We start from the raw sequence: 16,232 nt of genomic DNA, 5'->3' as shown, positions 1-16,232 counted from the left end.
GAGTGAGAGAAATTTATTAGAAGATTCTAACAGAATTACTGTCATCTATAATTGGCCAACATGGTTTTTTATAAGCATTACTAGCCTTGTGAAGGGAATGGATTTATCAGATTAGCTTGGGCTAATCAAAATTCATTCCCTGGGGAATATGGCTAGATGATACAAAAATAATATTAAGGTTCTGTTAACAAGGAAAAATTACTTTAATGGGTTTTCATATATCAAATTTAAAAAAGTTCTTTAATCTCTCATGGACAATTTTATAATAAGACACTTTTAGCTTCACTCTGGAGACAGAATCATAAGGTATATCTTAGAGCGATGATCTGATTTATGAGGACTCACCCTTTACTATTCTCTTTTATAAAATAGCACCCTCTTTATATGATCCCTTCTGTCTTTGTCTCAATAATCCTTCTTGGAAGGTTGTTTAAAAATGTATTAATATATGTATTTGAATGGAAAAGTGTGTTTGTATTTCTGAAATGAAATTATATTGCCCTGCCTGTACCACAGTTTATTTGTAATACTTTTATAGCTATAGAGATTAATGCCTTACCTATCAGTTAACTTGGTTCCGTTTGACTATTTTTCATGTTATGCGTATTTGCTACTTTATTCAGTCAGAACAGACTCTGCTATACACAGGACCCAGTTTTGACTCAGTTGAGTTGTTACTGAGTGGTTTATTACAGGTAACTAGTTCATTACACACTCAGAATAATTCCAGTATGTTTGCATGGAGATGTATTAACAAAATATAATTTAAAGAAATGTATATTTGTATCTGCAATTCTGATCCAGAACTGAGGATATAATTACTTTTAAAATTTTCTATATTTCATTTATTCAGCAAATACATTGAAATACATTTAGCAAATACATTAAACAGCTAACATCCAGGTACTCAATTAGGTCTCTACGATAGAATAGTGGACAAAAACCAAAAATATCACTGTCTATGTAGAGTTTACCTTTCGATGGAAAAAGGCAGAAAATAAAAATACAAGAATAATACAAAATAGAAATTACTTAGGTAAACATATTACATCAATAAATGCTGTAGGAAAAGGAAAAGGTAGAGTCGGGTAGAGAGCATTTGAGAACACTGGAGAGGGAGTAGACTGCAATTTTCAAAAGGGTGATCAGGAGGAGCTTTATCAGAAATATGGCATTTGAACTAAGAATTAAAGAAAGTTAGAAAAGTAGACACCAAAGTGAATGAGTGAAGAAAAATCCAGTCAAAGGAAACAATCAGTGTAGACTCCTCTAAGGCTGGACTATTTCTGATGTGTTAAAGGGAGGGACAACAACAATGCCATTTTATATGAAGTGGAGTGATCAAGAAGGAAAGTAGTAAAATATGAGTTTAGAGAGTAATTGGGGCCATCACAGGCCATTATTAGAAATTTGACTTTTTTAAAATTGTTTTTATTGTTATGTTAATCACCATACATTACATCATTAGTTTTTGATGTAGTGTTCCATGATTCATTGTTTCTGCATAACACCCAGTGTAGAGCTCCATGCAGAACGTGCCCTCTTTAATACCCATCACCAGGCTAACCCATCCTCCCACCCTCCTCCCCTCTAGAACCCTCAGTTTGTTTTTCAGAGTCCATCATCTATCATGGTTTGTCTCCCCCTCCAATTTCCCCCCTTCATTCTTCCTCTCCTGCTATCTTCTTCTTCTTTTTTTTTTTCTTAACATATATAGCATTATTTGTTTCAGAGGTACAGATCTGTGATTCAACACTCTTGCACAATTTATAGCACTCACCATAGCACATACCCTCCCCAGTGTCTATCACTCAGCCACCCCTTCCCTCCCACCCCACCCCCCACTCCAGCAACCCTCAGTTTGTTTCCTAAGATTAAGAATTCCTCATATCAGTGAGGTCATATGATACATGTCTTTCTCTGTTTGACTTACTTCGCTCAGCATAACACCCTCCAGTTCCATCCATGTCGTTGCAAATGGCAAGATTTCATTCCTTTTGATGGCTGCATAATATTCCATTGTATATATATACCACCTCTTCTTTATCCATTCATCTGTTCATGGACATCTTGGCTCTTTCCACAGTTTGGCTATTGTGGACATTGCTGCTATAAACATCAGGGTACACGTACCCCTTTGGATCCCTACATTTGTATCTTTGGGGTAAATACCTAGTAGTGCAATTGCTGGGTCGTATGGTAGCTCTATTTTCAACTTTTTGAGTAACCTGCATACCGTTTTCCAGAGTGGTTGCACCAGCTTGCATTCCCACCAACAGTGTAGGAGGGTTCCCCTTTCTCCGCATCCCCGCCAACATCTGTCCTTTCCTGACTTATTGATTTTAGCCATTCTGACTGCTGTGAGGTGGTATCTCATTGAGGTTTTGATTTGGATTTCCCTGATGCCGAGCAATGTTGAGCACTTTTTCATGTGTCTGTTGGCCATTTGGATGTCTTCTTTGGAAAAATGTCTGTTCATGTCTTCTGCCCGTTTCTTGATTGGATCCTTTGTTCTTTGGGTGTTGAGTTTGATAAGTTCTTTATAGATTTTGGATACTAGCCCTTTATCTGATATGTCATTTGCAATTATCTTTTCCCATTCTGTCGGTTGTCTTTTGGTTTTGTTGACTGTTTCTTTTGCTGTGCAAAAGCTTTTTATCTTGATGAAGTGCCAATAGTTCATTTCTGCCCTTGCTTCCCTTGCCTTTGGTGATGTTTCTAGGAAGAAGTTGCTTCGGCTGAAGTCGAAGAGGTTGCTGCCTGTGTTCTCCTTTAGGATTTTGATGGACTCCCATCTCACACTGAGGTTTTTCAACCATTTTGAGTCTGTTTTTGTGTGTGGTGTAAGGAAATGGTCCAGTTTCATTCTTCTGCATGTGGCTGTCCAATTTCCCCAACACCATTTGTTGAAGAGACTGTCTTTTTTCCATTGGACATTCTTTCCTGCTTTGTCAAAGATGAGTTGCCCATAGAGTTGAGGGTCCATTTCTGGGCTCTCTATTCTGTTTCATTGATCTATGTGTCTGCTTTTGTGCCAGTACTATACTGTCTTGATGATGACAGCTTTGTAATAGAGCTGGAAGTCCAGAATTGTGATGCTGCCAGCTTTGCTTTTCTTTTTCAACATTCCTCTGGCTATGCGGGGTCTTTTCTGGTTCCATACAAATTTTAGAATGATTTGTTCCATTTCTTTGAAAAAAGTGGATGGTATTTTGATGGGGATTGCATTGAATGTGTAGATTGCTCTAGGTAGCATTGACACCTTCACAATATTTATTCTTCCAATCCATGAGCATGGAACGTTTTTCCATTTCTTTGTGTCTTCCTCAATTTCTTGCATGAGTATTTTATAGTTTTCTGAGTACAGATCCTTTGCCTCTTTGGTTAGATTTATTCCTAGGTATCTTATGGTTTTGGGTGCAATTGTAAGTGGGGTTGACTCCTTAATTTCTCTTTCTTCTGTCTTGTTGTTGGTGTATAGGAATGCCACTGATTTCTGTGCATTGATTTTATATCCTGCCACTTTACTGAATTCCTGTATGAGTCCTAGCAGTTTTGGGGTGGAGTCTTTTGGGTTTTCCACATAAAGTATCATATCATCTGCAAAGAGTGAGAGTTTGACTTCTTCTTTGCTGATTTGGATGCCTTTTATTTCTTTTTGTTGTCTGATTGCTGTGGCTAGGACTTCTAACACTATGTTGAATAGCAGTGGTAATAGTGGACATCCCTGCCGCGTTCCTGACCTTAGGGGGAAAGCTCTCAGTTTTTCCCCATTGAGAATGATATTTGCTGTGGGTTTTTCATAGATGGCTTTATGATATTGAGGTAGGTACCCTCTATCCTTATACTCTGAAGAGTTTTGATCAAGAAAGGATGCTTTACTTTGTCAAATGCTTTTTCTGCATCTATTGAGAGGATCATATGGTTCTTGTTCTTTTTTTTGTTAATGTATTGTATCACATTGATTGATTTGCAGATGTTGAACCAACCTTGCAGCCCAAGAAATTTGACTTTTATGCTGAGTGAAAGTAATATAGTATTTTGAGCAGAAGAATGAGATAAATTGAATTCCACTTAAAAATGATCAATTCACCTGCTGTGTTTCATAGAAAGCATGAAGGGAAAGGCAAACATAGGAGGAGCTGTAAGATTATTTCAGTAATCCAGACAAGTAAGGATAATGGCTTGGAGAAGGATAGGTAGTACTAGGATAAGGAATTGATATATTCTACATAGAGAATTTTAAAGACAGAGCCAGCAGAATTTCCTAATGGATTGGATATGAGGTGTGAGAGGAAAAGAATGAATAAGAAATTTGGGGCGGGAGACTATAAGCTGGAAAAAGGAAGATATTGTCAAATGAAGTATGGAGTGAAGTATTGGCAGTAAAGTATGAGCTGGAAAAAAAAATGGGTATAGTCATTGGCCTATAGATGGAATTTTACAAAATGATAATGAATTAGTTCATCGAGAAAGTGAATGGAGCTTGAGGATAGATTGGCACCAAGGACTAAACTGTAGAGCACTTTAATTTCAAGTTGAGAACAATAGGAAGAATTCACAAAAATACTCAAAGTTGAGTAATGAAAAATCCGGAAGAACATGATGTCATTGAATTTTAACGTTGGGTATAATTTTCATGGCACATTATGCTTACACTTTTGATCATATTTAATTCCTCACTTTGTCACTTTTATGCCTTATACTGCCATATTTATTTTATTTATTTATTTTAAAGATTTTATTTATTTGACAGAGAGACACACAGCAAAAGAGGGAACACAAGCAGGGGGAGTGGGAGAGGGAGAAGTACCATGCTGAGCAGGGAGCTTGATGCGGGGGCTTGACCCCAGGACCCTGGGATCATGACTTGAGCCGAAGGCAGACGCTTAATGACTGAGTCACCCAGGCGCCCTTAAACTGCCATATTTAAATACAGCTTTTAAGAAGTAGTGAGGTAGTGAAATTTTTGTTTTATCCTCAAAACCTTAACTAAACTTGCCGCAATGACCTTCAATAGGTGTGTATGTAAATTCTGCCTTGAAAGTCAAATGATGCCTACAATACTGTTTGCTAAATCATGTATTAGAATACTAGTTTAAAGTATTTGTTATGGTAAAAACACATTTCATATAAGAATGTCACAGAAATGATAGCAAATACCAAGTTAATATATAATACATTCTCGAAGGTATATTTTTATGTGATTTTTTTCATGTAAAAAAGATCTCTTTGAAAGTGGAGATTAAAAAAAATCATCATGGGGGCGCCTGGGTGGCTCAGTCGTTAAGCGTCTGCCTTCAGCTCAGGTCATGATCCCAGGGTCCTGGGATCGAGCCCCGCATCAGACTCCCTGCTTCGCGGGAAGCCTGCTTCTCCCTCTCCCACTCCCCCTGCTTGTGTTCCCTCTCTTGCTGTGTCTCTCTCTGTCAAATAAATAAGTAAAATCTTTAAAAATAAATAAATAAAAATTAAAAAAATCATCATGGTCACAAATGAAACAGATATGACAAAATATACTTCATGAAACAAAGTAAATTGCTAGATAGATATTTACAAAAGACATAATTGATAAAGGACTATTTACCAAAATACACAAAGAACTCTTAAAACTCAACAATAAGGGGTGCCTGGTTGGCTCATTCAGTAGAGCTCTTCACCTAGGGGTTGTGAGTTGGAGCCTTATACTGGGTGTAGAGTCTACTTAAAACAAAAAAACAAAAAACAAAAAACCCTCCACAATAAGAAAACAAATAACCTGATTAAAAAATGTGCAAATGAGGGGTGCCTGTGTGGCTCAGTCGTTAAGTGTCTGCCTTCAGCTCAGGTCATGATCTCAGGGTCCTGGGATTGAGCCCCGCATCGGGCTCCCTTCTCAGCAGGAAGCCTGCTTCTCCCTCTCCCACTGCCCCTGCTTGTGTTCCCTCTCTCGCTGTCTCTGTCTCTGTCAAATAAATAAATAAAATCTTAAAAAAAATGGGCATATGACTGAAGAGGCACCTCACCCAAGATATACAGATGGCATATAAGCAAATGAAAAGATGTCCAACATCATGCATTAGGGAATTGTAAACTAAAACAACAATGAAATACTACTACACACTTATTAGAATGGATAAAATCCAGATTGCCAGCAACACTAAATGCTGGCCAGGAGCAATGGGAAGTCTCATTCATTGCTGGTAGGAATGCAAAATAGTACGGCCACTTTGGGAGGTAGTGTGATGGTTTCTTACAAAACTGAGCATACTTACCATATGATGTAGCAATTGCTGTCCTTGGTATTTACACAAAAGATTTGAAAATTTGGTCCACACAAGAAGCTGCACATGTATGTTTATAGCAGTGTTATTAATAATTGTCAAATCTTGGGGTACCTATGTGGCTTAGTTGGTTAAGAGTCTGCCTTCAGCTCAGGTCATATTCTCAGGATCCTGGGATCGAGCCCCACATCAGGCTCCCTGTTCAGCAGGGTCTGCTTCTCTCTCTCCCTCTGCTCTCCCCTCTCTGCTCATGCTCACTCTCACTCTCTCTCAAATAAATAAATAAAATCTTAAAAAATAATAACTGTCAAATCTTGGAAGCTACTAAAATGTCCTTCAGTAGGTGAAATGGATAAATAAGCTGTGGTACATCAATTGGACATCATTAGTGCTAAAAAGAAATGAACTAGCAAGACATGAAAAGACATGGAGGAAACTTAAGTGCTCATTACTAAGTGAATTAAGCCAATCCTTAAAGTCTTCATACTGTAGAATTCTAATTACATGACATCCTGGAAAAAGCAAAACTCTGATGCCATTAAAAAGATCAGTAGTTGCCAGGGTTTGGGAGAAGGGAAGGATGAATAGGCAGAACACAGAAAGTTTAGGGCATACCCATACTAATGGGTATGCCACTATAATGGTGGATACATACATATTATTATACATTTGTTTGAACCCATAGAATGTACCATGCTAAGAGTGAACCCTGATGTAAATTATGGACTTTGAGTGATAACAATGTGTCACTGTAGGTTCATCAACTGTAACAAATGTACCACTCTGATGTGGGATGTTGACAATGGGGGAAGCTGTGCCTATGTGAGAAAAGGAGGTATTTGGGAATTTTCTGTACTATTAACTACATTTTACTGTGAAATCAAAACTGCAAAAAAATTAAAGTCCATTTTAGAAAATCAATCAATAAAGATAATCCTCTGATAAGGATTTAAATATACAAATCATAGTTAGAGTGATTTAAGCCATTTTATATAAAACACTCCTAAAACAAATGGGCTATTTAAAAAGGCTCATAGTGAATTAGCTGAAGGGATTCTCAAGGGTCATGGCTTTAAAAAAATTGCCTAAGAAATCCATTTTTCTACCTATTTAAAAATCTAATGGGGAGAAATGGTATTTAAAACTGTTCTATTCTCTCTGAGATATGAAGAAAGGAACATTAGCTGTACCATTGGAACATTTGTTTTCTTACTTCTATCTCCTTTGCTTCTATCTTCTTACTTTCTATCTGCTTTGCAAATATGTCAACGTACAAGTGCTTCATTTAATTATTAAATTAAAAATATAAAAGAAATGCTATTCAACAAACATCAGTAGTCAGACTCCAATAAAGTTATCCAAGATTTGAGCTGCTTTAAATGTATATGTTCATCTAATAACTTATTTTTTCCTTTCCACCCTGTGATTAATGCACTTGTATGATACTATGCTTATTCGCACAATCTTAGAGAAGGCATAGAGGCTAATTGCAGAGGTGAATTCCAATCACCCATAATATCAGGTCTTATTTCCTCTGATATGACAATTTGCTTCATGGAGTCATGGAGATCTTTTAGCTAAGTACTTCTGATTGTTTTTTCATTGTGTTCCAGATGCCATTAGAGATTTGATTTATGATTTGAATGATGTATCATCCTCATCAGTATCTCTCAGATAGCACTCTCCTCATTAATGTCTTAGACAAATATGGTACAGGCATACCTCAGAGATATTAGGGGTTCAGTTCCAGACCACTGCAAAAAAAGTGAGTATCTTAATAAAGCAAATCAAATAAAAATTTTGGTTTCCCAGTAAATATAAAAGTTATGTTTACACTATATTGTAGTAAGTGTGCAATAGCATTTATATCTTAAAAATCAATGTACATATGTTAACTAAAAATATTGCTAAAAAATGCTAATTATTATTGGAGCTTTCAGCCAGTTGTAATCTTTTTGCTGATGGAAGGTTTTGCTTCAATGTTCATGGCTGCCAACTGATCAGTGTGGTGGTTGCTGAAGGTTGAGATGACTGTGGCAATTTCTTCAAATAAGGCAACAGCAAAGTTTGCTGCATCCATTGACTCTTCCTTTAGTGAACAATTTTCCTGTAGCATGCAATGCCGTTTGATAGTCTTTTACCCACAGTAAAACTTTTTTTCGAAAGTTTGGAGTCAATCCTTTGAAACCCTGACACTGCTTTATCACTAGTTTTATGTCATATTCTAAATCCTTTGTTTTAATTTCAACAATCTTCATAGGACCTCCACCAGGAGTAGAGTCCATCACAAGAAACCTTTTTCTTTGTTCATCTATAAGAAGCAACTCCTCATCTGCTCAATTTTTATCGTGAAATTACAGCAATTCAGTCACATCTTCAGGCCCCTCTTCTATTTCTCTTGCTATTACCACCACATCAGCAATTACTTCCTCCACTGAAGTCTTGAACCCCTCAAAGTCAACTATGAATGTTGGAATAAACTTCTTCCAAATTTCTTTTAATATTGATATTTTGACCTTTTCCCAGAATCACAAATGTTCTTAATGGCATGTAGAATGATGAAGCCTTTCCAGAAAGTTTTTGATTCTCTTTGCCCAGATCATCAGAAGAATCACCATCTGTGGCAGCTATACCTTACAAATGTATTTCTTAAATAATAAGACTTGAAAATTGAAATTACTTCTTGATCCATGGGCTGCAGAATGAATGTTATGTTAGGCATGAAAACAACATTAATCTCATTGTACATTTCCAGCAGAGCTTTTGGGTGACAATGTCAATGAGCATTAGTATTTTGAAAGAAATCTTTTTTCTAATCATATCTGATTTCTGTCATCCAACACATCTAACTTAGCATAATTCTTAAGGGCCTTAAGATTTTCAGAAAGGTAAATGAGCATTGGCTTCAACTTCAAATCATCAGCTTCATTACCCCCTAACAAGAAAATCAGCCTGACCTTTGAGGCTTTGAAACCAGGCATTGACTTTTCCTCTCTAGGTATGAAAGTTTTAGATGACATCTTCCTCCAATAGAAGGCTATTTCATCTACGTTAAATATCTGTTGTTGAATGTAGCCACCTTCATTGATTATCTTAGCTAGATTTTCTGGAAAATTTGCTGCAGTTTCTACATCAGCACTTGCTTCTTCACCTTTCACTTTTATGTTATGGGGAAAGTTTCTCCCCTTAAAACTCATGAACAAACCTCTGCTAGCTTCAAACTTTTCTTCTGAAGCTTCCTCAGCTCTCTCAGCCATCATAGAATCGAAGAGATTCAAGGCGATATTCTGGATTAGGTTTTGGCTTAAAGGAATGTTGTGGCTGGTTTGATCTTCTGTCCAGATCACTAAAACTTTCCCCATATCAAAGATTAGGCTGTTTTGCTTTCTTATCATTCAGTGTTCACAGGAGTAGCACTTTTAACTTTCTTCAAGAACTTTTCTTTTGCATTTACATCTTGACTAACTGGCACAAGAGTCTTCAGCCTATCTTAGCTTTTAAAATTCCTTCCTCACTAAGCTTAATCAGCTCTAGCCTTTGATTTAAAGTGAGAGGTGTGTGACCTCTATTTTACTTAGAGTTCATAGTAATGTTATTAACTGGCCTAATTTCAACATTAGGCCAATGTGTCTCATGGAATAGGGAGGTCCGAGGAGAGGGAGAGAAATGGGGGAACAGCTGGTCAATGGAACACTGAGAACACACACATAATTAGCTAAATGTGCTGTCTTATATAGGTGTGGTTTGTGATGCAATTACAATAGTAAATCAAAGATCACTAATCACAGATCACCATAGTAAATATAATAACAATGGAAAAAAAGTTGAAATATTGCAAGAATTACCAAAATGTGACTCAGAGACACAAAATGAGCAAATGGTGCTTGGAAAAATGACACTGATAGACTTGTTCAGTGCAGGGTTGCTACAAACCTTCAATTTGTAAAAAAAAAAAAAAAAACCCTCAGTATCTGCAAAGCAAAATAAAATGAGGTATGCCTGTAACTTCCCAGTATGGAGTTGCATAAGTAAATAGGCACACGTATAAATATCTGTGTTCAACATCTACACTTCTTCGAACAGATGTGTTTAGAATTGACATGTTTGGCTTTTTATTACTTTCAGATCATTGAGGGTTAACCCATTTATGAAGATAAATAATTTTCAATGTGAGTCTATAAAAAGAAATAAAAAGCAATATAAATAAAATTTACTGTAGAGGTATTTTCAATAAGGAGGAATTAATCATTTATATTTGGATATAAACAAGTTAAATCCATTTTGAAAAGAAAGGTGTGGAAGGTCTCCTTGAGACTGTTTTATGCATGGTCAGTTCAGTTACAATAAAATATGTATTATACTTTAAGAAGCCTTAACTATATTTGATATTATTTTATTAGAGAATGTTGTAGATTAAATACTAGGAACCTAGATCATTTTTTAGCTCTGCCTTTTCTTCATGCACCAGATAGAATGAGACCACCACAGTGGTGCCATTGTTCTTGATTTCTTCTTTTACTTGTACTAGGTTAGTATTTAAACACTCTTCTATTCCTGAGACACACAGGATTAATTATAGGGATTTACTTTCTTTTCTATAGTCAGACACATAGATTAGAAAGTCCTCTTAAATTGATATACACCTACTATTTCAATGCCGGATTCTAGTAAAGCTAGTTATCCAATCTTGGCATCTGTGAAGAGAGATGTATGTCCTGAAAGCAATCTGCATAAAAGTGATCTTTGCTGCTACTAAGCTACTAAGAATTGTGTATTCTGGGAGTTTCAAGATCTCAGAACTTGCAGGACAATGTGTGTTAGTCATAAATTGTTGACTCCAGTTCCAGTTCCTTTCCCATATTGGTGTGTAGGACTTGGAAATATTTACAGCATTCTGCAGGTGCTGAGATGGCCCTGAGGGATGTTCTTATAGATTGCTACAGTACTTAAGGATGAACTGGAAGATGCTCTTAAAGATTGCATAAATTGGTTGTTGTTTCGTTTTTTTTTTTAGGCCATTCCTTAAGAATCTACATTGCCACCAAATAAATATCATATCAGCTCCAATTCCAGTGATTTTCCTGACATGCAGTAGATGCTTTGAGGTTTTTTTTTTTTTTTTTTTTTTTGGTCTCACCTGAATGGCAGAGAGTAGAGGGATTTTTTTTTTTTTGGTAGAGAACATTTATTTCAATATTATAAAAGAAGTCTGTTCTTCCAATGGAAAAAAATGAGCCAAAGAATGAATAAAATATGCCCTTTATTTGTTACATGCAGGAACAAGTAATAGTTTTAGCAGAAGAAGGTGACATATTGAATTGATTTTCTTTTTCTAAAAATACTTCAGATCAATTTTGAAACAGAAAATAATCTGATGAATTTTACTATCAGTTTGTGCCCAAAATCACCAGTTTTCTTATCCCTTGAGTTACCAGAGAGGTTTTAAAAACTACCATAGAGGTTTCAAGGGCCAGTGATTTGGAAAGTATTCTCCCATACTGCATGTGCAGATCATGGATATGCTGCTACTCATGACAGAAAATTAATAGACCATCCTAATGACCCTCTGATTTTCCCTGTTGTTCAAGCAGCTGATTCAATCCCCAACAGCTATAATTAAATACAGCAATCTGTCAAGGAAGATAGAAGCTCTTGTTAATTCCATAAACCACCATGTTGGCTTTTCCTATTGTGCTCTGAGGCTGACACACAATCTTGAAAGATTTTGCCAAAGCAAACTGCCAGGGGATAAAACTCTAAACAAACATTCTATGGAATGAAGCTGAAGATGCTGGTGACAGATGCTTTAGCATTTTTTTTCTTGAAAATTATTATCAGGTACATCAAATTCTGTTGCTAAATGAAGACTTCCTATTCTTATGTGTTCTCTTGGCGTCCCTTCTTACTGGACTGCAGCCCTCACTTATAGTCCATTTTAGTCGGGCAGCTTCCCCATATCTCCTCCATGAGAACCAATTTATATGAAATACAGAAATAGTTCAATCCAGTAATAGGACCAACTTTATGTGCATATTTCTTAATATATAGCAAAACACTATAAAGCACAGTTACTATGAAATGTTTGTGTTTGGTTCAGGATGGGTAAATAGCACTGGAGATCAGAAAGAAGCTAAATCTCTCCAAGTAGGATAACTTCTAAGAATTCACACACTGTATATATAAATAAATTGTTGAGTTGAGTTTGCAGTTAGTGATTTTATGATATCCCTATGTTTCTGACTGAGGGCATCACAAATAAAATGAGAATTATAAAACCTTCCTCTTTCTGAGTTCACATAGTTTTAAGAATATGAAATTACTGTGGTGCCTGGGTGGCTCAGTTGGTTAAGTGTCTGCCTTCAGCTCAGGTCATGATCCTAGAGTCCCAGGATCAAGCCACCAGGATTGAGCCCTGCATTGGGCTCCCTGCTCAGCAGGGAGTCTGCTTCTCCCTTTGTCCCTCATCCTGCTCATGTTCTCCTCTTTCACTCTCTCTCATTCTCAAATAAATAAATAAGTAAAATCTTTAAAAAATAAAAATTATTATATATTAATTTACATAGGTTGAGTTAATTTCCATTGTCATTTTCTTGCCCTTCCTTCTCCATGATACTTCAGCTTCCAGGTGATGACAAGTAGAGTGTCATTTAGTCGCCCTATTTCCTTCTACTACCATTGTTTGTCCCTGACTACCTTTACTTTTGGCTATCTTTAAAATAAAGAGAAACAGGCAATTATTGGATATAAAAATATATTCCACATCTCTTGAAAGATTAGAACTCAGAAGCAGAAATTCCATACATTTCTCTTCATCTGTGCAAAGATTTTTGTTAAATTTCTGTGAAAAATCAGAACTTTTTGCCTTGTCCCATTTTAGGGATATTGTCTTATTAAAAAACATATTATTAAGGGCATTCCATTATAGGAAAAGAAAACTGGCCCTCTAAATAAAATATATGTGTTTTGTACATTTTCACTAACAATGGAACTGGACAGAAAAATCAATTTTAACGAACATTTTCAGGGCATTTTTGGGTCATTTTGACTGCACTTTGGTTGGTAAAGCTGGAAAGAAATGTTGGCAGATACAAAGTGACACATGAATTCATTTTTCATAAATAATTTTAGAAATGCTGTATAAACTTTCATCTTTAGTAAGATAAATCCCCCATAAAACAATTTTATACTATCTGATATCCTGACTGTCCATGCAATAGATTTGTATGAGTGGTTAGTGGCTTATTAGTTATGTCAGTGTGCACTTTAATGTTTCTTAAGTATTCCAGATGAAAAGAAATTTTTTAGATAAATTTCTCCAGGGGGGAAAAATATCTAGGAAACACTTGAAGATTGTGTGTATACAGCATCTATTTAAAATCCAAACTTGAGAATCTTACATTGCTTTCTATGACCTTTTGAACAAACTCCAAAAGTGAGGATACTGCAGCATTCAAAACCATAATCAATCCAAGTGGTTTACTTGTTTTTCTATATCTTCATTATGTTTCAATTTGTTTTCATCATTTTTAGACAATCTTTTCTTTCATTGCTCCAATTTATGGTCATTGTTATGTTATTAATCACTTAAAACTACTCTTTTCACTTCATGATAACCACAAAGCAAACTTGCAGTAGATACACAGAAGAGAAAGAGAAGGGAATCAAAAAATAACTGCTATGGAAAAATCATTTCACAAAGGAAGGCAGAAAGAAGCAAGAAAGGAATAAGGGAACTACAAAACAGCCAGAAAACAATTAATAAGATGGCACTAATAAGTCCTTACCTATCAGTAATTGCTCTAAATGTAAATGGTTAAATTATCCAATCAAAAGACATAGAATGACTGTATGGATTAAAAAAAAAAAAAAAAAGGACCCAACTATATGCTGCCTGCAGGAGACTCCCTTCAACTAAGGACACATGCAGGCTCAATGTGAAGGGATGGAAAAAGACATTCCATGCAAGTGAAAACAAAAAGAGAGCAGGGATAGCTATATTTATATCAGACAAAATAACCTTTAACTCAAAAGCTGTCACAAGAGATAAGGTCATTATATAATAATAAAGAGGTCAATTTATTAAGATGACATAACAATCATAAACATATATATGCACCCAACATTGCAGCACCTAATTATATTACAGAAATACTCAGAGACCTGCAGGGAAAAATAAACAATGCAATAATAGTAGGGGGTTTCAGTACTCCACTTTTAACAATGGATAGATCATCCAGGCAGAACACCAATAAGGAAATATAGGACTTGAATTATACTTTATTATTTTTTTTAGTAAGCTGTATGCCCAACATGGGGCTTGAACTCACAACTCCAAGATCAAGAGTCACATGCTCTACTGACTGATACAGCCAGGCACACCTATGAACTATACTTTAGACCAAAATAGACCTAACAGACATATATAAGATATTACATCCCACAGCAACAAAACACATATTTTTCTCAAGCACACATGGAACTTCTCCAGAATATATCATATGTTAGGTCACAAATCATGTCTTAGTAAATTTAAGAAGATTGAAATCATACCCAGTATCTTTTCTTACCACAATATGAAACTAGAAATCAAATAACAGCAGGAAACATGAAAAATTCATAAATATGTGGAAGTTAAATACACTCCTGAACAACCAAGGGGTCTAAAAAGAAATAAAAAAGGAAATCAGAACATATCTTGAAACAAATGAATGGAAACACAACACACCAAAATTTATGGAATTCACAAAAGTATTCTAATAGGGAAGTTTACAGCAATAAACACCTACATTAAGGGAAAAAAAAAATCTCAAGGAAGTAGAAAAGTAGGAAGTAGTTCCTCAAGGAACTAGAGAAAAGGGCAAACTAATCTGAAATTTAGCAGAAGGAAGGAAATAACAAAGATCAGAGGAGAAATAAATGAAATAGAGACTGGAAAAAAAAATAGAAAAGATAGATGAAGCTTAGAGTTGTTTTTTGGAAAGGTTAACAAAATTGACAGACCTTTAGCCAGCTAACAAAGAAAAAGGGAAGACTCAGAACAAAAATTAGAAATAAAAGAAGAGATATTATAACTAACAGAAATACAAAGGATCATGAGAGACTATTCTGAACAAATATTTGCCAATAAGTTGGATAACCTACAAGAAATGGACAAATTTCTAGAAACCTACAACCTACCAAGACTGGCTCATAAAGAAATAGAAAATGTGAACAGACCAAAATGAAGAAGGACATTAAATTAGAATAAAAAAACCTTCAAACAAAGTAAAGCTCAGGACCAGATGGTTTTTCATTGGTGAATTCTACCAAAAATGTAAAGAATTAACATATTTCTTTATAAATTCTTCTAAAAAGTTGAGGATGAGAAAACACTTCAAAATTCATTTTACAAATCAGCATTATCCTAACACTAAAGACAGATAAGGACATTATAAGAATAGTAAACTACAGGGCAATAGTCCTGATGAATATAGATGCAAAAATTGTCAGCAAAATATTGGCAAACTGAATTCAACAGCACATTAAAAGGATCATACAGCAGGTTAAGTGGGATTTATCCTTGGAAAGCCAAGATGATTCAACATATGCAAATGTGATATTCTACATCTAGAATAAAAGATAAAAAACATACAATTATCTCAATAGATGAAGGAAAAGCATTCGATAAAATATAACATCTTTTTATGCAAAAACCCCTCAACAAATTGGATATAGGAAGAAACATGCTTTAACATAATAAAGGTTGTATACAACAAACCCACGGCTAATATCATGCTCATCAGTGAAAGTTTAAAAGCTTTTCCTTTAGATCAGGAACAAGAAAAGGGTACCCACTCAACACTCTTATTCAGCATAGTACTGAGGAACTAGCTAATCAGGCAAGATAAAAAAATAAAGCCACCCAAATCAGAAAGAAAGAAAGAAGAAAGAAAGAAAGAAAGAAAGAAAGAAAGAAAGAAAGAAAGAAAG

At 35.4% G+C, this 16,232-nt stretch overlaps 1 pseudogene; it reads right to left on the bottom strand.

Moving 5' to 3' along the window:
• Positions 1-8,180: 8,180 nt before the first annotated feature.
• The window catches only part of LOC118002537, a 92,497-nt pseudogene continuing 84,445 nt past the window's right edge, over positions 8,181-16,232 (bottom strand).

Source organism: Mirounga leonina, unplaced genomic scaffold (genome assembly GCF_011800145.1).
Source record: "Mirounga leonina isolate KUSES-001 unplaced genomic scaffold, KU_Mleo_1.0 Mir_82, whole genome shotgun sequence".
NCBI classification, from domain to species: Eukaryota; Metazoa; Chordata; class Mammalia; order Carnivora; family Phocidae; genus Mirounga; species Mirounga leonina.
This window is presented reverse-complemented; position numbering and strand designations above follow the sequence as displayed.